The sequence below is a fragment of the Rana temporaria genome, chromosome 2 (genome assembly GCF_905171775.1).
Source record: "Rana temporaria chromosome 2, aRanTem1.1, whole genome shotgun sequence".
In the NCBI taxonomy this organism is placed as follows: Eukaryota; Metazoa; Chordata; class Amphibia; order Anura; family Ranidae; genus Rana; species Rana temporaria.
The window spans coordinates 149680469-149706864 of record NC_053490.1 but is presented as its reverse complement, the minus strand read 5'-3'; the positions used below and the strand labels follow the sequence as shown (position 1 = coordinate 149706864).

Below are 26396 nucleotides of genomic sequence, written 5' to 3'. Positions count from 1 at the left end.
CCCCCCTATATGCAGCCATGTCCCCCCATACCTAGATGCCGCCGCCGCATGGGTTAAACAGTGTGCGGGGAACATCACAGCTTTCATTTGAATAGCTGTAGTATTCCCCGCTGCGCCGCGTATAGACACTCCCCCTTGCTCGGGATTGGATGGATCCCGAGCAAGGGGGAGAGTCTATACGCGGCGGGAAATACTACAGCTATTCAAATGAAAGCTGTGATATTCCCCGCACGCTGTTAAACCCATGCGGCGGCGTTGTTGCGGTATGCGGCGGCGAGGGGGGGGGGGTTGTTTGGGTGATGCAAGAATTCTATTTAGGTATCGGGGGTATTTGCGGGAGTACAGGTACTCCCGCAAATACTCGGTATCGGTCCCGATACCGATACTGGTATCGGTATCGGGACAACCCTACTTTAAACAAAATGCATTTCCCCTTTCATTTAATTTCAGATATAGTAATGCCTTGTACACACGATCGGAATTTCCGCCGAAAAAAGTCAGACGGAATTTTTTCATCGGATATTCCAACCGTGTGTGGGCCCCATCAGACTTTTTTTCCGTCGGAGTTTAGAAATAGAACATGTTTTATTTTTTTTCCGAATCCTATCGGAATCTCTGATCGTCTGTGTGGCACTCCGAAGGAGAGAAAAACACGCATGCTCAGAATCAAGTCGACGCATGCTCGGAAGCATTAAACTTCATTTTTCTCGGCTCGTGGTAGTGTTTTAGTCACTGTGTTTTGGACGGTCGGAATTTGGTCGGACAGTCTGTATGCAAGACAGCATGAACGGAATTCCGACGGAAAATTCCATCAGATTTTATCCCATCAGAAATTCCGATCGTGTGTACAGGGCATAAGGAAGGGTTTTAATCCCTGTCAGGTTTTTTTTGCCCCATGTCCCATTGAAGAAATTTCCCTTCATTTCCTGTCCCGTAGCCATAGCAAAAAGTGAGCAGAAATTCCTCCAAAGTGAGGGAATCCCTGGTCGTCACCACAACAAGTGTCACCATTGGACAATTTTCCCTCCATTCTTGTTCTGGCGACAAGCCAAAATGTAGGATTTCCTTTTACTTTCACTTTCAGCAATACCAGTAAACAGGATAAATAGAGGGTGAATCTCCATAACAGGGTAAGAGACAGCAATACAAAAAAATGACAGCTGTTCTAGCCCTTCTCTAGTCAAAGCAAGCAAAAAAAAAAAAAAATTGCCTTTATAATTGAACAGAAGGCCCTTGCATAAGGACCAGTATTTAGAAAGAAAGGGGACGTTTTTTCTTACACAAAGGCATATGGCACAGCATAGGTTGCAGAAGCTGGTTTTTATTTTCATTTGCGCCTGTAGCTTTCTACTTGTTTCTCAGACATTTCAGTCTGCTGCTTCAGAAGAAGGGACTTCTTGTGAAAAGTTTTGCAATCTCCTGACCTTGACTGTGATGATGTAAGCTGTGACTACACCTCAAAGCATCACAAGACACAGAACAAACAAGTGTGTACTCACTGCTCTGCTTAAACACTCATAGCAAGTGACAATTTAACTGACCCACCCAGACGGTTTCACTGTACACCCATCTTCACTTGAATGGGTCAAATTTGGCAGTGCTACTGCCTGCCAACTGTGACCTGTGGTAGAATCTTTGCCACCGGGCACTACAAACGCGGCATTGTGAACGGACCTGATCAGTTGCCATGTTAACTTGCAACTGGGCGGTCAAAGGGCGGTGGAACCACAGCTCAAATGCCTATTTTTTACTACCCCCAAGTAAACAAGGCCTTAGATAGGCCGACTTTAGCCACAAAAAGGTGAAAAAATATTTTACAGACTACCAGCACTGAATAACATACTTTGATAATGTCATATACATCCAACCAATTTTCTTGGAAAATGCTCTATTCTTGTCACCTAGTATTTACAAGACAAGACTGATCTCCGTATTCTACTAAAATTCAGTGAAATAATCTCTGGATATGTCTGTAAAACTGGTTAGAAGGGAACGGCTATACCAGTGTATGCTGCGAACTGCCAGGCCAGAGCATAGCCTTAATAATCTTAAAGCGGAATTTTACACCAAACAGGAAGTACTGCTTTTAAAGGGGTGGTCCATTGACACAGACAGCAGGACTCGGCCTTACCCCCCCCCCCCCCCAGACTCCCGTGTCACTGGATTTGATTGACAGCAGCAGGAGCTGCCGCTATCAATCTATCCGATGAGGAACCGAGACAGCGGCTGGAGCTGCTGCGCTTGTCTTCTTAGCTGGAACGATCGGGTTCGGGTAAGTAAAATGGGGGCTCTGGGGGGCTACTGCACTACAGAAGATTTTTCACTTTATGCATTAAGGTGAAAAACCTTGAGGGTTTGCAACCCTTTTAAGTATCATCCCCTCCCCGCTCTAACATTATTGGTAGTTTATATTTTTTTTTGGGGGGGGGGAGCGGGTACCTGCCAAAACTAGGCACCTAGGCAATGCAACCAAAGTCCCCCCACCTAACTGCAATCTCTTGGGTCACATCACAGGTCCCAGAAGGCTGTGGGACCATTCACAAGGCGCAGCATGACTCATGCAAGTCACAACCAACTTTCTACAGTAAACATGCCAGTGTTGGTGACCCGAAGACCGGCAAAGAACAAACCCGGGTGAGGACAGTGCTGGATCCCTGGACAAGTAAATATCATCAGCAGCTACAGTAAATTGTTTGCTAGTGGCTAAAGATTCTATTTAATGCCTTAAAGCTCTATTCGTCACCAACAGTTCTCCCATAATACATTTAGAGAATGACTGGAATAACGCGAAGGTCCACTAGAACAATCCCTTCTTTATGCCAACCATACAAATCTCTTGTCATTGTTAGCCCTGTTGGCACCACCTAGCTTGGCAAACAACACTCCACACCACACATAATATGCACCTACACCAATGGGCAGTGGCATATCCAGGATATGGCACATGCCCTGGGTGCAACTTAAAGGGGGGTGCCACTCAGGCATGAAGCCAGGGGAGTTTGTTGGTGTACTATAGTACCCCTGAAAATTCTGCTAGTAAATATAAGAGTAGCAGATCAATGCAATTTTAGTTTAGTGTGAAATCCCAGATTTTCAGGAGTCTATTTAATGGTGATGCGCATGTGTTTCCATGATGCAGGCAGGACAGCTTGCTGTGCTAATTATAAGTTTGGGCCCTGGTGAGAGGGGGGCCTCCGAGGATGTGAGGGGGACCTCCGAGGACACCGATGTGTGGGGGGGGGGGGGGCCTCTGAGGACACCGATGTGTGAGGATGGCCTCCGAGGACACCACTGTGTGAGGGGGGCCTCCGAGGACACCGCTGTGTGAGGGGGGCCTCCGAGGACACCGCTGTGTGAGGGTTGGGGGCTCTTAGTGCTTGTCATAAACACTATTATCTGTAAATATGCCTCTGCCAATGGTTAACTGTTGAAAGACCCCCTGATCTTCTGCCCCTGACAGACAGTGCAATGGTGTGTGTACTATATTCTGGCAACGTTAAAGTGAACCGGTGCCCAGATCATGCACACTATAGCATTTATACATTCTGAACAAGCACTTTAAACAAACCTTCATTCATCTCTGTATCTATAGGCATAGTGGAAAATCAAAATTCACAACACAGGAAAAAGTTGGCAGCCTACTATCCCTCTAATTTACACAAACAGCAGATGTTTCTAAACTTTTAGCAACTGACTAAAACTTGACAGTCTCATGTGATCTTTGGGAAATGTTGAAAACAAATCACAGATAAAGTATCTAAAGACATCAGGGGTGGCTTTTTAATGCCTCTTTACTGCTTGTTAAGAATATGGAAATTGGTTAATGTGATTAGTAGGGGCAAAGGCACACTATAAAGATGATGTACAATACTTTGACATAGTGAAGTGTTTTGTTATGGACATCGTGTCCTTTGCGTTCAGACATTCTGCTGTGTTTGGAGAGAGTAAGATTTTTTTTTTTTTTTTGCACAACATAATTTCTACTCTTCACTTCAAAAATGTACTTCTTGTTAGATACGCCTATTCCCAAAGTAGTCGCTTATCAGTTTTACTTTCACTTCACGCATCGGCAGATAATCCTGGTTGTTAATTTATTTTACATTTAAATATTAACAAACCTGTAAATAGGCGTTTCATCAGCACTACTCCCTTTCAGTGATGGTGCAAAATTGGCTCAGGCCTCGTACACACGACAGAGTTTCTCGGCAGAATTCACCGAGAAACTCGGTCAAACCCGGATTCTGCCGAGAAACTCTGTCGTCTGTACACTTTTGGCCCGATGGAGCCGCCGAGGAACTCGTCGAGAAAATAGAGAACATGTTCTCTATTTTCTCGTTGTTCTATGGGAGAAGGCGTCCCGCCGAGCTCCTCGGCGGCTTCATCCCTGAACTCACCAAGGAACTCGACATGTTTGGCACGTCGAGTTCCTCGGCCGTGTGTACGGGGCCTCACACAGTAAAACAAAGCTGGACAAATCCTAGGAGACAAGCAGCCTAAGTATCTAACTTTTCAACCCGATTTGTATAGAATTCACCATCTTCTTATGTAAAAGCAAACCCTAAGTGCCGGTGACTTGTCCTCAATGTTCCACTATGGGGGAAGTTCCTTCACTGACTGCGCAGGCGCAAACTTCCCGACGGAAATCTCCGAACCTCGCCCGGCATCCAGGCTCATTCTTTAACATCCCCGTGGATTGGAGGATGTTAAAAAAAGAGCCCGGAGGCCGACTGGCCACTTTCCTCTAAATCCACGTCGCCCTGGATGCCGGCCGCTGTTCGGGGATTTCCGTCAGCAAGTTTGCACCTGCGCAGTGCTTGAAGGAACTTTCCCGATAGCTGGAACCATCTCAGCGCATCAGTTCGCGCATGCGCTGGAACTTCCATGATACCTGGAACCAGCACGGCAGATCACCGGTTCACATTACAGCGACTTGGAATCCGACTTGTGTCGCCCCAAGTCTCGCCGCGACATGAGAAATTCCATTGAAGTGAATGAGAGCCGTCTTAATGTACACTACTGAAGTCGCTTCGACTTCAGAAAAGGTTCCTGTACTACTTCAAGGCGACTTCTACCCATAGATTTCAATGGAAGTTGCCTCCAAAGTCAGATCACCCTCTTAACTGAAGCAACTTTACAGGAAAAGAAAATAGTTTACTCAGGCAAACCCCTCCCTCCCACAGAGCTGATTATTCTGCGATTGGCCACAGCCAAAGTCGCCTGTCCTGGAGGCAACTTTAAGTCGCGTTGTTAGTTGCTCCAAGTCGCGCTGAAGTCGCCATGCAAAGTCACGCTGTAAGTTGGGTTGCCCCTGTGTGAACCGGTGTATTGTCACATTCGGCTCCCCATCACAGATTGCTCCGGAAATGACATTCCGTCGCCGCCATCTTGCTACACCCCACACTCCTGCACAGTAATGATTGAGTGTGAAGGTGGAAAGCAGACATCTTGTTACACCCATCGGAGTTTTAGATTTCACAGTTATTTTCAACACAAAACGGAGCTTATATGCTTAATTACAGTATTTTGAAATCCGATGGACTGTTTACATGTTAAATGTGAAAATCAGAGGTGTTCTGTCACATTGGCTGCCATGTAAGGTCAGCAGGTTTGCTGCTGCTTTTAAAATTTAATATTTAGACCCCTATCACACTGAAACGTTTTTCAGGCGGTTCAGCGCTAAAAATAGCGCTGCTATACCACGTGAAAAAATCGTGCCCTGCAGGCTTCAATGTGAAAGCCCGAAGGCTTTCACACTGAAGCGGTGCGCTAGCAGGACCGCTCCAAAAGTCCTGGTAGCCGCATCTTTGGAGCGGTATAGGAGCGGGGTGCTTATCGCTTCGATACCGCTCCTTCCCATTTAAATCAATGCTAAACCGCGGTAATACCGCCCGCAATGAGCCTCTACAGAGGCGCATTGCGGGCGGTATTAACCCTTTTTCAGTCGCTAGCGACCGAATATCGGGGTAAATACGACGGTATATCGGCGCTAAAAATCGCGCCGCTATACCGTCACCGCATCTCCACTGCCCCATGTGAAAGGGGCCTTAAACAGTCCGTCGGATTCTTGGCATCCAGGATTCCATTAGAGTCTCTAAACACAGCTAAATGCATGTAAACACATGAAAGGGCATCTAAACAAGGCTACACCTATTTTAAGACCTCATGTACATGGGTCACGTGTGTTTAACAAGAGATATTAATCTGGGAAATATAAACAAACATTATCCTTTCCAAATCCATTTCACCTGCGATTAGATGTACTGTAGAAAACCAGGCTAAATGGTTCCAGAACGCAGAAACGTCTTGTGCGACTGAATGCAGCTAGATGCTGCTGAACATCCAACGGAGAATTCAGTCATTGTAAAGAATTACAGAAGTGTTTAGTAGCTGGCTCTAAACGCATCTGAATGCATGCGCTTTGACTTCTGTATGTATGGCGACTAAAGAAAACACATGTAAAAATCGCAGGGAAAAACACGTGATCATTTCTACTGCACTTAGAAAAGCAAATTACAGGCGTGTCATTGTGAATGGAGCCAAAGGAAAAAAAATGTAATAATCTTTGTTTGGTTTAGAAGAAACTCTTTACCATGACCTCATTTATAGAATGATTTATAAAGGAATGCAAGGCACTGGGCAAGTGTTATCAGGCAGACCATGCAAGCCAAGTTACAATCAAGGGCATTCCGCAAGATCGCAGCAGCATGAACAGCAGCTAGGTAGTAGGATCCAATTATTAACTGCACTTTACTATATTCAGAGATCACTCACACAGATGACAAAAATATCGTTCTCATGAGAAGCCGAGTCCAAAAACATATTTGTGTTTAAAGCTAGGTGCCTGCAATCCGATTTTTAGTGCAATTACGTGATGCAACTTGGGTAAGGTTTGTATATTCTATGGAGCCAGAATCATGTTGGAATCGCACCAAAGTAGCACAGCAACTTTTTCCAAAATTGCACCAGTGTTAGGGCCCATTCACACCACATGCAGTGCAGGGCTTTTTTATTCTGCATCAAAAAAAACGCATGGAAAGTAGGTTATATTGGATACAATAGCATAGTTCATACCAGTGCTGTGCCTTCTAGTGCTTTTCAGTTCCAGAAACAAAAAGTACACCATGCTGCTTTTTTCCTGCACAGAACTGGAACACGGTAAAAAGCATCAAAAATGCACTAGACCCCAGTACAGTGAAAGAAAACAACAACAAAAACGCAGAAAAAAAAAAATGCTTCCGGAATGCTTAAAAAAAAAAAAAGGAAAAAGTAAAAAACACAAAAAAAAAACCCATCCGGAATGCATAAAACAAAAAAACAAAAAAAAACAAAAGTGCACATGAAGACATCAAAAATGTGTTAAAAACACGCATGCAGAAAATGTAATTAAATAAAAAACCCAGATACAATGGCCCAGATTCTCAAAGGGTTTACGACGGCGCAACGCCATGTACGCCGTTGTAAGTCCTAATCTGTGCCGTCGTATCTATGCGACTGATTCTTAGAATCAGTTACGCATAGATATCCATTAGATCCGACAGGCGTAAGGCTCTTACGCCGTCAGATCTTAAATGCAATTTTTTTTTGTCCGCTAGGTGGCGCTTCCGTCATTTTCCCCGTTGAGTATGCAAATTAGCTAGATACGCGAATTCCCGAACGTACGCGCGGTCGACGCAGTGAAGTTACGACGTTTACGTTAGGTTTGCCCGGCGTAAAGTTGCCCCTGCTATATGAGGGGCAACCAATGTTAAGTATGGCCGTCGTTCCCGCATCGAAATTTAAAAATTTACGTCGTTTGCGTAAGTCGTCCGTGAATGGGGCTGGACGCCATTTCCGTTTACGTCGAAACCAATGACGCCATTGCGACGTCATTTGGAGCAATGCACCCTGGGATATTTTACGGACGGCGCATGCGCAGTACGTTCGGCGCGCTTAATTAAAATACTACACGCCCCCTACCCGCCTAATTTGAATTAGGCGGGCTTGCGCCGAGTGATTTACGCTACGCCGCCGCAACTTTACACGCAAGTGCTTTGTGAATAAAGCACTTGCCTGTAAAACTTGCGGTGGCGCAACGTAAATGAGATACGTTACGCCCGCACAGTTTTGCGCAATTCTACGCGAATCTGGGCCAATAGGTTCTTCAAAAAGTTTACGCACTTTTTTTTTTTTTAACACTATTAAAGTGAAGGTCCGCCCAAAAAAAAAAAAATTAAAAGCCAGCAGCTACACATACTTGCAGCTGCTGGCTTCAAATAATAGGACACTTACCTGTCCTAGAGTCTACTGATGTCAGCACCGCAGCTGATGTTTCCATAAGCTGTCGGGTGCTGCTGCTGCCGCCATTGCCGTAAAGGGAACCCGGCAGTGTAGCCTTTCGGCTTCAAGCGAGAAAACTCTACTGCGCTTGCGCGATGCCCTGCTCCTCTCTCCTATTGGTGACAGGGGGAGGAGGAGGGAGCCCCGTGGTGACGTTATGGGCGGCGGCGTGGACTTCTGGTAGTGGGAACAGGATACTTGTCAAAGACAGGTATTCTGTCCCCCCTCCCTTTGGAAAATGCCAATTGTGGCACCAGAGGGGGAGAGGAGACAAATTGTGGAAGTTCCACTTTTGGTATATATATATAAAAAATAAAAAAAAATACAGAAACTTTTTGAAGACCCCCTCCTATAATGGGGAACCAAAACATTCCCTAAATTGAGAAAACCCCTAAAAGAAAAGAAAAAAAAAAGAAAGGGGGAGGTAAGAGGGTTAGGAAGTAACATCAAGAAAGGGTGGGGGTACGGGGAAGGAAAAATAAAAATATCTTCCCCACCCAGCCCAAAAGCTGTGCAGCCTATCACTTACTAAGAATGATCTCCCGGTCTCTGGCCTGGCTGCTGAGCACTGGGATTTGTAGTCCCACAGACGTCTGCAGAAGTGCTGAATAGGAAGTAAACTGGGTAGGGGAGAGGAAAAAGAGCACTGCAGCCTCCACGGTCTGGTCCACTGACTCACTGGTGGAGCTCTGTAAACAGACACTGTGCCACCTGTTGGTGTCACCACTATGCCCTACCCCTGACGCGTTTGATAAAAAAAAGAAGGATATTCTCTCCCTCAAAAGGTTCAATACCTTTATATTCATATGATGATTGCTTTAGACCAGGGCTTTCAAACTGGCAGTCCTCCGGCTGTTGCAGAACTACAAGTCCCACCATGCCTCTGCCTGTGGGAATAACGGTCATCCTTGCAATGCCTTATGGGACTTGTAGTTCTGCAACAGCTGGAGGGCCGCCAGTTTGAGACCCCCCACTTTAGACATACATGGGCAAGTGTCACCCCACCAGAGAGTATGGATAATTTGCTTACCTTTTAGAAATCTGCCTTTCTATACTTCAGCTCACATGGGACGGACTCCATTGGATGACAATCAGAGCTGTGAAACTGAACTGCAAGAGAAAGTAAAAGATCTTTTTTAGCTGAATGACAGAAAATCTTAGAGCCTACAGTGAAACCACAACATTGCTTCAGTTTCCAGGTGCTTTTTACAATAAAGGAAGTCAATGTATCTGTGGGGAGTATTGACGTCTGTGTCCTCTATGTGTAGTCGCTGTAATGGCATTTCTTTTTCACAAGGCCTCCAAATGACAATAATTACAAACAACTGTTAGCGAGGACTTGATCATTACCATATTCTCTGAGTGAGAAGTGAATGAGAGCATATGTGACCTATCAGTGGGCTTGTGTTCAGCATGGTACAGACTGACTCTACTCCTCCCCCATTTACTCTGACGACCTATGGACTTTAAACATGCAGCTCCGTTTATCCTACAAAACATCAACTCGCTGGAAGCTGGTACACCATTGCTGTGCGATACTCCAGCTCTGATCTGAGAACAGTAAAAATCTGCACAGTACAAGCCTCTAACAGCAGATATTTTTGAGAGTTGTAAAGGAAAAAAAAAATTGCCTAAAATTAATGTCTGCAAGGTAGACAGACAGAATAGTGTAATGATTCTGTTAAAAAACGAGTAAATACCTATTAAATTCCTTCATCTATATCACCTCCAGCGTTCTAGTTTCTGTTCTCTCATTCACTTCCTGGTTTGTGGTGCTCGTTCATGTAAGAACTACATTTCCCAGTATGCATTGCGGCACGCCCAGTAATTCACACCTCCTTGAAGTCTCTAAGGCCCCATACACACGATAGAATCCATCCGCAGATAAATCCCAGCAAATGGGTTTCTGCGGATAGATCCTATGGTGTGTACACGCCAGCGGATCTGTTTCCGCGGAGAAATCTCCTCTGGGATGGATTCCAGCAGATCGGATATTTGCTGTGATGCACAACAAATCCATCTGCTGGAATCCATTCCAACGGATGGATCCGCTCGTCTGTACAGACTCACCGGATCCATCCGTCCAAAGGGATTCCCCGCACGCGTCGTAATGATTTGACGCATGCGTGGAATTCCTTATATGACAGCGTCGCGCCCGTCGCCGCGTCATAATCGCGGCGACGGCGCGACACGTCATCACCAGAGGATTTCCGCGCGGATTTCAATGCGATGGTGTGTACACTCCATCGCATAGAAATCTGCGGAAATCTTTGAGAGGATTTATCCGTGGAAACGGTCCGCTGGACCGTATCCGCGGATATATTCTCTCGTGTGTATGGGGCCTCACACGTAGAGAGCGTCCTGCCGCACAGATAAAGTTCCCAGGAGGGGGCGAGCACGTCACTGACCACTGCAGTAAAGCCTCCCATCACGGTGGTCAGTAAAATCAGACAAGCAGGAAGTGAACAGAACAGAGAAGAAATAGAGCAACTTCTGAGCAAAAACGAACAATGAGGAAGTGAAAAGAGGAATGTCTGCAGGTAAAGGATGCTTATTATGAAAAAAAAAAATTTCCTTTACAACCCCTTTAACAAACTGCCTTATGCCCCATACACACGATCCGAAAATCGTATGAAAAATGCCACTTTCGAAGCGATCGTTGGTACAGAGCTTTCGAGCGCCGATCACCACAGTTCATCTGATATTATTCTATCGGACATGCACAGAATTTTTTTTCGTATGATATCAGATCGTACGATTTTCGTTTAATCAGTACAGCTGTTGTTCGAAAATGCAATACAAATGCATTACAACACATGACATCACTTCTGAATTTTTATTCTGTGGTATGAGAATTTTCGTAACTTTAGGAAACTCATCAGATGCGACCTGAGATTATCATGCAAAAAAAAAAAACGAACGATCACTCCATGTGTGTACAGGGCATTAGGGTCTTGAGGGAACCTGTCGGACATGGGATCAGGTAAAAAAAAAAAAAAAGCGCCTTTTCCAATCCCCTAGACATCATTTTCCATTATGCCCCAAGTTGAAGCAGAACTAAACCCATAGATTTAACGGTTTCCCAAAACTGTTACATTCAAGACATGCCATAAGACCCCTTTCACGCTGGAGGCGTTTTTCAGGCACTAAAGGGCTAAAAATAGCGCATGTAAAGCACCTTAAAATGGCTCCCCTGCCACCCCAATGTGAGAGCCCGAGTGCTTTCACACTGGAGCGGTGTGCTTGCAGGATGTTAGAAAAAGTCCTGCAAGCAGCATCTTTGGAGCGGTGTATACACAGCTCCTCCACCGCCCCTCCCTATTGGAATGCATGGGCACCGCTGCCGAAGTGCCTGCAAAGCGATTCGACAGCGGCGCTTTTCAGGCAATGCAACCCTTTCTTTGGCCGCTAGCAACCAAAAAGCACCGCTGACATGACGGTAAAGCGGCGCTTTACCCCACTAACCCGGAGCGGTGCCAGTGTGAAAGGGCTCTAAATGAGAACTGTCAGATTTGCTTGTGCTGTCAACTGCACTGTCAAGCCATCAAATGGCTGGTGTCATACCTGATCACATCAAAACAGAAGCCAAGATGGCAGCTTCCTTGGCTGTAAAGGATATTGGAGTTTAATTCTGCTTTAAAGGAAAAAAAAATGTTTTGCTGAAATGACTGTTTACAGGGTATAGAGACATAATAGTTAACTGATTCCTTTAAAATTGATTAACAATAGATAAAAATCAATCATATAATGTACATCTAGTTTCGTTTTTGCATCTAGATTCGTTTTTGCATGTTATCCTGCCTCTGTGCATGTACAGAGCCATAGAGCAGTGATGGTTGGGAAAATGAAACTAGAATCTCCCAGTATTGTGGTCATCAGGAAACAGACAACCAGGAAGTGTCCAGAACAGAGAAAAATTACAGCAACATCAAAGCAAAAACTAACAATGAGGACATGAAACCAGGACTGCAGTAAGCTAAAAAAAAAAATTCCGTTAGTGACCCTTTAAGCGACTGTCACTAAAGTCAAGATTTCTCAATGGCTGTCCCTGCAACAGAAGATAGTAAAGAATTACCTCTCCGGGTGCCAACATTGCGAAACGCCGCTCTAGATTAGATTGCCAAAGTGTCTTCAGGACACGACAGTGTCAATCTCATTGTCCCTCTGTGTCAGTTGCTGAAGAGACTCACTTTAAAAAGCGTTTAAAACGCACAATTGTTGCTCCGATAATATTTGAGAATGGTTAAGAGAAAAACATAAATAAGTAGGCAGTCATCTGCAATGAAATCACTGCGGTGTTGTCACCCTGTGAATTCTGGGGGGACGGTCTGTAAGCACAACTTACTCCATTATGGTTAGTCCTGATGCCTAGAACTGTCACTTTTGCTGGACAGAAGTAATCCTTGCACTGAATACTACGGCCTTATTACAAGTATTAACCACATAGTAATGAAAACTATGGCCCAGATCCACAAAGAAATTACGCTGGCGTATCTATTGATACGCCGCGTAATTTCTAAGATGCCCCGTCGTATCTTTGTTTTGTATCCACAAAACAAGATACGACTGAATGTGGGCTCGTTCCGACTGGCGTACGTCTTAGTACGCCTTCGGATCTTAGGTGCATATTTACGCTGGCCGCTAGGTGGCGCTTCTGTTGATTTCCATGTAGAGTATGCAAATGAGCTAGATACGGCGATCCACAAACGTACGTCCGGCGCATTTTTTTACGTCGTTTCCGTGAGGCCTCGTACACATGACCGAACATGTCTGCTGAAACTGGTCGACGGACCAGTTTCCGCGGACATGTCCGACCGTGTGTTGGGCCTACCAGACCGGATTCCTGGCCGAGCGGACAGGTTTCCAGCGGACAAAAGTTTCTTAGCATGCTAAGAAACTTGTCCGCTGGAAGCCTGTCCGTCGGACATGTCCGATGGTCAGTATGACTCATTGGACATGTCCGCTGGCCCGAGAACCCGCACATGGCGTTGAAGTGATTCGACGCATGCGTGGAAGCATTGAACTTCCGGGTTCGCGCACGTCGCCGCGTCGTCACCGCGTATTTTGTCTGCGGGGAATTTGGTCTGATGGTGTGTACACACACACACACACACACACATCAGACCAAATGATCCCAGCAGACATGTCCGATGAAAACGGTCCGGTCTGGTCGTGTGTACGAGGCCTAAGGCTTTTTTCGGCGTATAGTTACCCCTGCTCCATAAGGCGTACGCAATGATAAGTATGGACGTCGGGCCAGCGTCGAATTTTCCGTCGTTTACATAAAACGTTTGCGAATAGGGCTTTGCGTAGAATTACGTTCACATCTAAAGCATTGGCTTGTTGCGAGTTAATTTGGAGCATGCGCACTGGGATACCCTCACGGACGGCGCATGTGCCTATAAAAAAAAAACGTCATTTACGTGGGGTCAAGCTGCATTAACATAAAACACGCCCACATCTTAGTCATTTGAATTCTGCGCCCTTACGCTGACACATTTACACTACGCCGGCGTAACTTACGGCGCAAATTCTTTCAGGATACAGAAAATACACTGTAAGTTGAGGCGGCGTAGTGTATCTGAGATACGCTACGCCGGCCGTAAAAATGCGCCGAGGTACGTGGATCTGGCCCTATTTATCTGGCATTATTATGAATCATAAAAGGATGCCATGACTGAAAAAGCAGGATTTGGTAAGCAATCCCAGAAACAGCTAATGGTTCTAGCAATCTGTGACTCCTGAGAACTCCCTCTTCTTCCAGCATTCATTGCATTCCATTCACCGCCATCTGACTTGGTGCTAGTGGATGACATACACATTTCAGGTAGAGAGGGAATGGGTTGTGTCAGGTCATCAAGTCCATGGAATTCTCCATTGCTCCTCAGGCAGTTTACATTCCACACAGAAGTGCCAATATACCATCCTACCTTCTCTGCACAAGTCCAAGCAAATATAACATTACAGAACAGGGGGAGAGATCCGGGAAGTTACTGGCCTGGCTGTCACGGGAACAATCTGGGGGGATGTGTGTGCCCTGCATACGTGGACCGGGGGGGGACCTAACGTACGCCCCTGACGAAATAAACGACTGCTTCGTTTCCTTCTATAAAAGCCTCTACAGCTCCAGGGCTGCGTACTCTAGTGATGACCTGGCCTCCTATCTAGATCCCATTGACATCCCAGTTCTGACTACTAAATACCGAGAACTGCTAGACGCCCCCATAGCCGCTGACGAACTCTTGAAAGCTCTTAAGACCCTCCAATCGGGTAAGTCGCCGGGCCCCGACGGTATACCGGTTGAATTTTACAAACAATACTCTGAGGACTTGACGGACAAACTGCTCGGTATGTTAACAGAGGCGCAGAGGGCGCGGGAGCTCCCGCATTCCCTGAGTGAGGCTGTGGTGGTGGTGATCCCTAAGCCGGGTAAGGACCCGACCGTGTGCTCCTCATACCGCCCCATCTCACTGATAAACGTTGATGCAAAACTCCTGGCCAAAGTCTTGGCCAGGAGGTTAAACACAGTCATAACTGCGTTGGTACATCCAGACCAAACGGGGTTCATGCCAGGGAGGGGAACGGATATTAACATTAGAAGGCTGTATACGCATATGGACAGGGCGCTGCCGGAGACGGCAGGGGTAGTGGCGTCTTTAGACGCCGAAAAAGCCTTCGACTCGGTGGAGTGGGGGTTCCTGTGGGGGGTTCTTGCGCGGTTTGGCTTCGGGCCAAATTTTCTGACATGGCTGGGGATGCTTTACGCTGATCCCAGGGCCAGAGTCCGCACGAATGGCCTCCTCTCAGACACTTTCCCCTTGGGCCGGGGCACTCGCCAGGGATGTCCGCTATCGCCGGGACTTTTTGCCCTGGCGGTTGAGCCCCTTGCCATAGCCCTGAGGGCTGAGGCCGGGGTCAGGGGCATAGCGGTGGGGGACATAGAGGAGAAGGTGTCCCTCTACGCGGACGACACTCTACTCTACATGGCGGATGCATCCCAGTCGCTACGGAGAGCACTTGACCTATTTGAAGAATTCGGCCGGTTCTCAGGAATCCGCATAAATTGGGGCAAGTCCGTTCTCTTCCCACTGCACCCCTCGCTTCCCAGAGTAGATACTGGAACCCCCCTCCAGTGGGTAAGTGAATTTACATATCTAGGCATTCGGATTAGTAACACCTCACAGGAATACATAGAGGGGAATGTACGGCCCCTCCTCTCTCATCTCACTGACAAATGCACGACCTGGCGCACCCTCCCACTAACTCCAGTTGGCAGGGTGAACCTGCTTAAAATGGTGTTCCTCCCTAAGTTCCTATATTTCTTCCGCAACACCCCTTCCCACATCCCCAGAACTTTCTTCAGGCGACTGGAGGGGGTGCTGACGTCTTTCATTTGGGCCGGAAGGCCACCCAGAGTTGCAAGACAGATACTGTATCTCCCCCTATCGGGGGGGGGATTGGCCCTCCCAAATTTTTTGCTGTATTACTGGGTGGCTGTCCTAGTTACAGTGCGCTGGTGGTTCTCCCAGCCCAGACAGAACCCGGCGGTGAGGCTGGAAGCTGCTATACTGGGATCATATGCAGCGTTGTCTAATCTGGTGTACAGGGGTCCCGGCGCCCCCCATCCTCTGACGGCGTCCATGAAGACGACTGTTAGGGTGTGGCGGGCGGCCAGAGCTATTTATGCTAAACCGAATTGTATCTCCCCACACACCCCGCTGTGGGGTAACCCCACCCTGCCTCATCTCTGTGATCTGCCCGAACCCTCACAGTGGGCCAGACGCGGGATCACCACCCTTAGACACGTCATAGCAGATGGTAGGATCAAGCCCTTTCAGGACCTGAGACGACAGTACTCCCTCCCTGGCTCCCTCGAGTTTAAATACTTTCAGCTGAGACATGCGATGAGGGCCCAATTCCCGGACGCACTGACCCTGGAACCTGACTCAATTGAGCGACTGTTGACATCGAGCGCAATGGGGAAGCCCCTTTCCACTCTCTACATGTACCTTACGGTGGCCCACGATGTTAAACTCACCCGGTTAATGGATAAATGGAGGGGGGACATTCCAGCTTTGGGGGAGGACGAATGGGAGGAATGCGTCTCCACATACATCCCATCCATGATAGCAGCTAAGGACAGGTTCCTCCAGCTCAAGTTCCTACATAGGGCCTACTTCACCCCTCATAGAATGGCCAACATATACCCGCATCTTGATCCGAACTGTCCCAGGTGTGGGGTCGAGGTGGGGACATTCTGGCACATGGTGTGGGACTGCCCGAAGCTTCGGCCGTATTGGGCGGGGGTAGCAGAGAGGCTTAGCGACATAGGAGGGACCAGAGTGCCGTTGGACCCCTTGGTGCTCCTTCTGAGTCATTTGGGTGAGGTCGAGGGAGACAGGTACACTAAGCTATGTATCACGTTCTCACTGTTCTATGCTAGGAGGGAGATATTGCTACGGTGGAAGTCGGTAGGACCTCCCACCCTTGGATCCTGGATTGGGGGCCTTTGCCCCCCCTTCTCTCTCGGGGCGCTGCCCACTTTGATCGGCTGCTGGGGTCCTCACACGGTCTGGGGGTAATCTAGGGACTTGGTGCGGGGGCGACGGTCTTTTGCCCGTGTGTACTCCAAGGAATACTCCGGTTGGTCTGCGACTGGTGGCTTACGGTCGGGGGGGACTGGGGAGGGAGGGCTATGGACTAGCATCTCGTTGCTTATTATACTTGTATTATTTTCCCTTTTTCCTCTCTGGATTGCCTTTGTTTATGATCTGCAAATGCTGAAATCACTTGCTTCTGACTGTCATTGTTTCTATGCAAATCTGATTGTCGAATAATGCATATCTTGTAATGCTGTTTTGTTAATAAAAACCTCTTTCTGTTAAAAAAATATAACATTACATACAGGGCGATTGTTTTCCCCTTCATTTACAGGACATCCACCAAACACCAGCGTGTTGTTTTACAGATTTTACTGTGACAGTTACTTTTTTAGCCAGATAAAATCTTTCAAAAACGTACAAGTAGAAATATAGGCAAAACTTGTATAACCCTTGTCCGATTCCCCCCCCATCTGTGTCCCATCGCAGAGATTTCCCTTCACTTCCTGTCTTATAGCCAAACAGGAAGTGAGAGGATATCCCTGCAAATTAAAGAAATGCCCCAGCCAAAAAATGCTGATAAAAGCATGTGTGTTCATGGACACATAGGATTACATGCTTTTTGAGAGACCCTAACCTGGATCATTTATAGTTACTAGGGTTGTCCCGATACCGATACTAGTATCGGTATCGGGACCGATTCCGAGTATTTGCAGGAGTACTCGTACTCCCGCAAATACCCCATTACCGAAATAGAATACTCCTCCCGCCGCCGTTACGCCGCATCCCGCCGCCGTTACGCCGCATCCCCGCTGCCGCCGACAGGTTAATACGCGCGGGGAACATTACAGCTTTCAGTTGAATAGCTGTAATGATTCGCGCCGCGTATAGACACTCCCCCTTGCTCGGGTGAACTGTCCAATCCCGAGCAAGGGGGAGTGTCTATACGCAGCGCGGCGCAAATCATTACAGCTATTCAAAGCTGTAATGTTCCCCGCGCGTATTAACCAGTCGGCGGCAGCGGGATGCAGGTAAGGGGGACATGGCTGGATATGGGGGGAGACATGGCTGGATATGGGGGGAGACAATGGCTGCATATGGGGGGAGACAATGGCTGCATATGGGGGGAGACAATGGCTGCATATGGGGGGAGACAATGGCTGCATATGGGGGGAGACAATGGCTGCATATGGGGGACATGGCTGGATATGGGGGGAGACATGGCTGTATATGGGATGGAGACAATGGCTGCATATGGGGGACATGGCTGGATATGGGGGGAGACAATGGCTGCATATGGGGGGGAGACATGGCTGCATATGGGGGACATGGCTGGATATGGGGGGAGACATGGCTGCATATGGGGGGAGACATGGCTGGATATGGGGGGAGACATGGCTGGATATGGGGGGGGAGACATGGCTGCATATGGGGGGGGAGACATGGCTGCATATGGGGGGGAGACATGGCTGCATATGGGGGGACATGACTGCATTGGGGGGGGAGACATGGCTGGATATGGGGGGAGACATGGCTGGATATGGGGGGAGACATGCCTGCATTTGTGGGGGGACATGGCTGCATTTGTGGGGGGACATGGCTGCATTTGTGGGGGGACATGGCTGCATATGTGGGGGGACATGGCTGCATTTGTGGGGGGACATGGCTGCATTTGTGGGGGGACATGGCTGCATTTGTGGGGGGACATGGCTGCATATGTGGGGGGACATGGCTGCATTTGGGGACACATTTAAAAAAAAGTATCGGTATTCGGTATCGGCGAGTACATGAAAAAAAGTATCGGTACTCGTACTCAGTCCTAAAAAAGTGGTATCGGGACAACCCTAATAGTTACAATAAAGGTGTAAAAAAGAAAAAAAATGGTTATCGTTTTATTGAGTTAATGTTCTGTTCTTACTGTTTTACTGTACACTATACTGTAATGTTTTATTGTTACTGTGTTTTTTAGTTAACCATGGTTTGCTTTGCAGATACTCCATTTTACTATTATATTGTAATAGAAAACGCATAAGTAGGCTATGATTAAGCACCAGTTCTAGGTGTAAAACGCGTTAGCTGGGACTGTTAGTTCACCACTTGTGCTGTATACGTTTTTATTTTACATGGAATAAAAAAGAGGATTGCATTGGAGTGCGGCCATCCAGCCTTCATTTCTGTTCTATAACCTTTTGCAAACAGGGCCGGCACCCTTTTCATTGCAGAGACAGCCAATACGTGGCTGTTGGTGATTGTCCTGGGGCGGCGCGTTTTCTACTAGGATAACATGCTGGGGAGTTTATTGGCTGCAGAAAAAAACGTCTGACGTCCAAAACAGCGGCTGTAAAAATATCCAGTGTGCATGAGGCCTTAAAGTGGAGTTCCGGCCAAAAAAAAACAGTAATTAAAGTCAGCAGCTACAAATAATGCAGCTGCTGACTTTTAATATATAGACACTTACCTGTCATGGGCACCCGCAATGTCGGCACCCAAAGCCGATCTGTCCCTCGGCTCTTGGGTGGAGGCGCCGCCTTGCGGCTTCACTTCCTGGTTCCCTACTGCGCATGTGCAAGTTGCGCTGCACAATCCCATTGGTCCCTGCTGTCTTCTGGGACCCGTGTGTCTCCCAGAAGGCAACAGGGGGGGGGCGGAGGAGGCATCGGCTGCAGCGACTAATCCCCGGAAGTGAGAGCAAATACCTGGATTACACAGGTATATGCTCCCTCCTCCCCCTGAAAGGTGCCAAATGTGACACTGGGAGGGGGGGGAGGACCTGAAAAGTGGAAGTTTCATTTTTGGGTGGATCTCCGCTTTAAAGGGGTTGCATTGTATGCATGGAGGTGAAAAATCTCTTGTAGTCCACAGAGCCCCCCTTTAACTTACCTGAGCCCGATCGTTCCTGCAGCGGGGGCGAGCACACCCGCTCCAGCCGGTGTCTCAGGTCCTGATTGGAAAGATTGATAGCAGTGCAGCCATTGGCTCCTGCTGCTGTCAATCAAATCCAATGACACAGGAGCTGGGGCGGGGTCAAATCCTGCTGTCTGTGTGAATGGACGCAGCAGTAGGACTCGGGAGAGCGCCCGCATGAGCGCCCCGAGGGAGCGCTTCTCCAGCGGGGCACTCGTTAAGAGGAGGAGCCATGAGCGCCGCTGAGGGACCCCAGAAGAGGAGGGTCGGGATCACTCTGTGCAAAACCAACTGCACAGGAGGAGGTACGTATGACATGTTTGTTTTTTTGTTTAAACTCAACCTTTAGATATCCTTTAAGGCAGGGGTCCTCAAACTTTTTAAACAGGGGGCCAGTTCACTGTCCCTCAGATTCTTGGGGGGCCGGATCAAAGCAGCCTCATAAATGCCCAGCAGCACAGCCTGACCAGTGCCCAGCAGCACAGCCTGACCAGTGCCCAGCAGCACAGCCTGACCAGTGCCCAGCAGCACAGCTAGCCTCTCCAGTGCCCAGCAATGCAGCCTGAACAGTGCCCAGCAATGTAGTCTGCCCAGCAAGGCAGCCTGATCAGTGCCCAGCAATGCAGCCAGCCTGTCCTGTGCCCAGTAATGCAGCCAGCCTGTCCTGTGCCCAGTAATGCAGCCAGCCTGCCCTGTGCCCAGTAATGCAGCCAGCCTGCCCTGTGCCCAGTAATGCAGCCAGCCTGCCCTGTGCCCAGTAATGCAGCCTGCCCTGTGCCCAGTAATGCAGCCTGCCCTGTGCCCAGTAATGCAGCCTGATCTGTGCCCAGTAATGCAGCCTGATCTGTGCCCAGTAATGCAGCCTGACCTGTGCTCAGTTATGCAGCCTGACCTGTGCCCAAAAGGCCAGGAGGGCCGGGCAAAAGACCTTGGTGGGCCGTATCTGGCCCACGGGCCATAGTTTGAGGACCCCTGCTTTAAGGTTTCAGATAGACTCTTGGCTTTTTATGCCCTTTTTTCCCCCTTTCACAATCTGATCCAACAGGGTTGAGTCTGTCGTTTCCATGTATTAATCCTCTCTCTACATTCCAAAATGTAAAACCGTACGCCGTCATATTTTGGCATATTTGTAAAGAGTATCAAAACGTTTATTTTGTAGTTGTGACTCTTGTATCCTGGGGATTCAATCGAGAGGAGTTTTCAAAGATTTGTGACTGATTTGCCACCGCAATGCTATTTTCGCTCATCCAAAATAGCCAGGGGCATGTTTTCTATTGGCACAGAGCTATTTTTCAGCAGCAGCAGCAGGGAGTAACATACTCCTCACATAAAGGGCTCACTGCTCCTGTTTTGTGCTGTGCAATAAATCGTTCCATAAATGTGTTATGAAGGATATGTGATAAAAAAAAAAGAGTCAAAGTGATAAATAAAAAAAATATATATATATTTGCCCTGCAGCAGCACATCAGTAACGCCATTCCAAGCCGATACTCCGGTCCCCTCTCATGGGATGCAGCTCACATCTCTACCAGCTGCAGTCACTGATAGCTTAGGAATGAGAAATGCCTGAAAACAGTTTCTATCCACCTTCATAATAATCCCCTGACAATACAAACTGAACTTAGAAGAATAGAGAAAAGCGAAAGAATAAAAAAGAGGAAAACGTGCGTTAACCCCGCAGTGTACCTAGGAGAAGGCATACTTGCTCTGCGCAGACTTTGGGGCGGTGGTGCAGCCGCTGGGAACTGGCAGGTCACAACTATAACACAGCCAATCTCAGGATGACATGTATATTTACAATGAAAATGCTGCCTACACAGGGACCTCTCCCACAATCACATGACGCTCCTCACTACTCATCATGACGGATATTCCCAGCAACAGCCTACAAAGCTGGAATCAGTTTTCCAGGGAAATCCCAGCCTGGGAGGAAAGAGCCCCAAGCGAGCGTGTCATGTGAAACGTTAGAGAGAATGCAGATCTGGGCCAACTATGACAAGCGCTTCATCAGCACGCTGTCCAGCACAACCCTCCTCACACAGAAACTACAACACCTTTTTCACTAAGAACTTGTCTAAAAGATAAAAGCCACTGTTTGCAAAAGAAAAAAGAAAAGTGCATTAATTATTTTATTTTTTATTGGATCTACAAATTATTGCAATCGCAATGTAGAGGCTCCTGCAGACTGCAGCTCAGGTCTGTACCAAGATCAAGAACCTGGAAGTAGTATCAATGATCTGTGCTTCATTAAAGCGGTAATAAACTCATAGGGGTAGATTCCCGTAGAATGGCGTATGTTTGTGCGGGCGTAACGTATCCTATTTACGTTACGCCTCCGCAACTTTTACAGGCAAGTGCCGTATTCTCAAAAGAAAGTTGCGGCAGCGTAGCGTAAATAGGCCGGCGTAAGCCCGCCTAATTCAAATTGTGAAGAGGTGGGCGTGTGTTATGTAAATTAACCCTGACCCGACGTGATTGACGTTTTTCACAAACGCCGCATGCGCCGTCCGTGGAATTTCCCAGTGTGCATTGCCCCAAAGTACGTCACAAGGACGTCATTGGTTTCGACGTGAACGTAAATGACGTCCAGCCCCATTCACGGACGACTTACGCAAACGACGTAAATTTTTCAAATTTCGTCGCGGGAACGACGGCCATACTTAACATTGGTACGCCTCATATAGCAGGGGTAACATTACGCTGGGAAAAGCCTAACGTAAACGGCGTAACTGTACTGCGTCGGCCGGGCGTACTTTCGTGAATTCGCGTATCTAGCTGATTTACATATTCTAGCCGTAAATCAGCGTACACGCCCCTAGTGGCCAGCGTAAATATGCAATTAAGATCCGACGGCATAAGAGACTTATGCCGGTCGGATCTAACAGAAATCTATGCGTAACTGATTCTATGAATCAGGCGCATAGATACGACCGGACAGACTCAGAGAAACGACGGCGTATCTTCAGATACGCCGTTGTATCTCCTTTGTGAATCTACCCCTCAATCTATCATATATTAGATGTGGTGGCTGCATTTGTTTTCTTTTTTAGGTTCTTGCCCTCTGTCTTCACCTGGTGATGTAGTCAGTAACACACCTCCTTTTAGAGCATGGGTCTTCAAACTACGGCCCTCCAGTTGTTCCAGTTGTTCAGGAACTACAATTCCCATCATGCCTAGTCATGTCTGTGAATGTCAGAAACCAGAGCGTGCGTATACTTACCTGTCTCCATGGAAACCCGCGCATGCTCGAAATGACTGACGCATGCGTGGTAGCTTCCAAGGCATAGGTAGGGTGAAGCAAGATGGCGGCGACGGCATCGAATGTAACAAGCGCATGCTCGTCGTAGTCGATGACGTCACCGCGTTCTTGCCTTCCAACGCTGGTTCTTTTGAATCATACGTGTGTGCGCTCGGCCGGCAAGAAAATCTTGCCAGGAATCTCGTCAGGAAAAACTAAGTTTTTTTCCTGACGAGAACCCCGGCTGTGTGTATAGGGCTTAAGAATTGGTAAGCTGCAATATAATAAATAATTGCAATTGGGTTTAATACTGCTTTAAGTGGCAGATGGGACTTGTAGTTCTTTCAATCACAGACCTCTGTGAATAGATGACACTACTGTGTGGGAGGAGCCACTCATGCACCAAGGTCACATTTTTAGGGATGCAGTGAAAGGTGATTTGAGCACCATAATTAGTGCTTCAGTCTAAATATAATAGGACTACATGGTGAGAAAGATGGACTTCTCATAGTGGTTGTTTACTTTTTACACAAAGCTCCTCTTATTTCTCCTCTGGCGCAGCTTCTCTCCCTCAACAACAGATGAAGCAGTGAACGCCAGTGGGTGATGTCACTGCTCAAATCATCCCTTGTGTCAGCCCTCCCCATTACAGTGATGACCCAGAGCTTTGCATCTATAAAACGATACAGTAGTTAGCCCTTTCTGCTACTTCAAGGTCATTATTTCTTCACTTGCAGATTTTGATAACTCTCCTTTTTTGTTATCGTTTCAAATATAGGAGGTTAATATATTAGTCACTAGAGGGCGCTCTCTCTAGCATGTCTCTGTCTTCCACTGCAAGACCATTTTTTCCACACACAAGCTAAAATGCTTATTTTTCACATACAGATTTACTTAAAAACCCCAAAACAATATATCAGACCATCCAGAGCACTCACTGTGCATTACAGGCCTATTTAAACAACCGTCAAGAGCAGTCACTGTGCATTACAGGCCTCCTCAGACCATCCAGAGCACGCAATGTGCATTACAGGCCTCCTCAGACCATCCAGAGCACGCAATGTGCATTACAGGCCTCTTCAGACTGCTCAGAGCACGCAATGTGCATTACAGGACTCCTTAGACCATCCAGAGCATGCAATGTGCATTACAGGCCTCCTCAGATTGCTCAGAGCACGCAATGTGCATTACAAGCCTCCTCAGACTGCTCAGAGCACGCAATGTGCATTACAGGCCTCCTTAGACCATCCAGAGCATGCAATGTGCATTACAGGCCTCCTCAGATTGCTCAGAGCACGCAATGTGCGTTACAAGCCTCCTCAGACTGCTCAGAGCACGCAATGTGCATTACAGGCCTCCTCAGACTGCTCAGAGCACGCAATGTGCATTACAGGCCTCCTCAGACTGCTCAGAGCACGCAATGTGCATTACAGGCCTCCTCAGACTGCTCAGAGCACGCAATGTGCATTACAGGCCTCCTCAGACTGCTCAGAGCACGCAATGTGCATTACAGGCCTCTTCAGACTGCTCAGAGCACGCAATGTGCATTACAGGCCTCCTTAGACCATCCAGAGCACGCAATGTGCATTACAGGTTTCCTCAGAGCATCCAATGTGCATTACAGGCCTCCTCAGACCATCCAGAGCATGCAATGTGCATTACAGGCCCCCTCAGACTGCTCAGAGCATGCAATGTGCATTACAGGCCTCCTCAGACCATCCAGAGCATGCAATGTGCATTACAGGCCCCCTCAGACTGCTCAGAGCATGCAATGTGCATTACAGGCCTCCTCAGACCATCCAGAGCACGCAATGTGCATTACAGGCCCCCTCAGACTGCTCAGAGCACGCAATGTGCATTACAGGCCTCCTCAGACTGTCCAGAGCACGCAATGTGCATTACAGGCCTTCCCCATCCAGAGTGAAAAAAGACCTAGATGGGAGGAGGTGACGAGGGAACTAGAGAGTAGGAGGTAAGAAGGAGGTTGGCATTTTGAAACTAGGTTAGTGATTTAGCTGGTGGCTGGGTTGTGGATGGCTTTGTAAGTAGTTGTTAGAATTTTAAATGTAATTTGTTGGCGAGTAAACCAATGGAGGGATTAACAGGGTAGCCCTTAACGGTTGGTAAGGTGGATGAGCCTGGCAGCAGCATTCATGATGGATTAAAGGGGGGTAGCCTATGTAAAGGTAATCCCATGAGGAGGGAGGTGCAGTAGTCAAGGCAGGAGATGACCAGCGAGTGAACTAGGAGCTTTGTGGTGTCAAGATCTAAACGGCTTACCTATAGGTTCAAATTATGCCTTTGAGTTTACTTCCTCTTTAAAGCAGAATTAAACCCTCCTATCCTTTACAGCCAAGGAAGCTGCTTCTGTTTGATCTGCAACTGCCATGGTGCTGCTGTGATCAGTTATGAAACTGGCTATTTGATGGTTTGACAGTTTGGTTGAGGACACAAGCAAAAGTAACAGTTAGCAATCCCAGAATTCCAGGCATGTGACAGTTTTTTTGAAACCGTTAAATCGATGAGTTTAGTTCCACTTTATGATTTACTGCTGCTCGTGGGTTCTGGGCTTCAGCAAAATGGCAGCTTCCAGCAAGAAGAAACAGGAACAATGCTGGAGGCAATTTACATCACACGCTAATTTTTGTAGTCCTTGCTAAAAGAACTTAATTTTATTCTCAAGCTGTTATGGGTAAAGTTCCGCTTTAAATCTATATACGGTATATCTCCTGCACATTGTATAGACACGCTCCTCTCCATGAATGGGATAAATACTAGTCCCAGCATGTCCAGCCACTGAGCCACAGTGAGAAGATATACCAGTATATCCATGTAGTGGCCTGCTACTTTCTAGCCGGCGCTGCTTTAAATTTAGAGGGTAGTCTAATGCTGCGTACAAACGATCGTTTTTCGGCATGAAAAACAACGTCGTTTTTAAAAACGTCATTTAAAATGATCGTGTGTGGGCTTCACATCGTTTTTCGGCTTCTAAAAATGACGTTTTCCGGGTTGTAAAAAATGATCGTGTGTGGGCAAAAACAACGTTTTAAACCCACGCATGCCCAGAAGCAAGTTATGAGACGGGAGCGCTTGTTTAGGTAAAACTACCGTTCATAATGCAGTAAGCACATTCGGGCCTCCGTTCCAGCCATGGCTGTGCTGTGAGTTACCACTATTGGTGTTTGGGGTGCTGTTACTATCCCAGACCAAGGGTGGCAGCAGTCAGGTCAAGGTGTTTTGGGTGTTCCCCTTCGGCAGCCAATCAGAGGGAGTTGATCGTCCCGCTGTGCATGCTAGGGAGGAGTACTTAAGGGACAGACGTCACTAGTGCGGGGTCG

General features: G+C 47.5%; 1 protein-coding gene across 1 annotated transcript in view; it reads right to left on the bottom strand.

Moving 5' to 3' along the window:
- Nucleotides 1–26396, bottom strand: part of ELF1 (E74 like ETS transcription factor 1) — a 205609-nt gene that overhangs the window by 176928 nt on the left and 2285 nt on the right. The window contains exon 2 of the mRNA XM_040341325.1: nucleotides 9347–9426. The gene's annotated coding sequence lies outside the window, so the exon portion shown is untranslated. The remainder of the gene's footprint in view (nucleotides 1–9346; nucleotides 9427–26396) is intronic.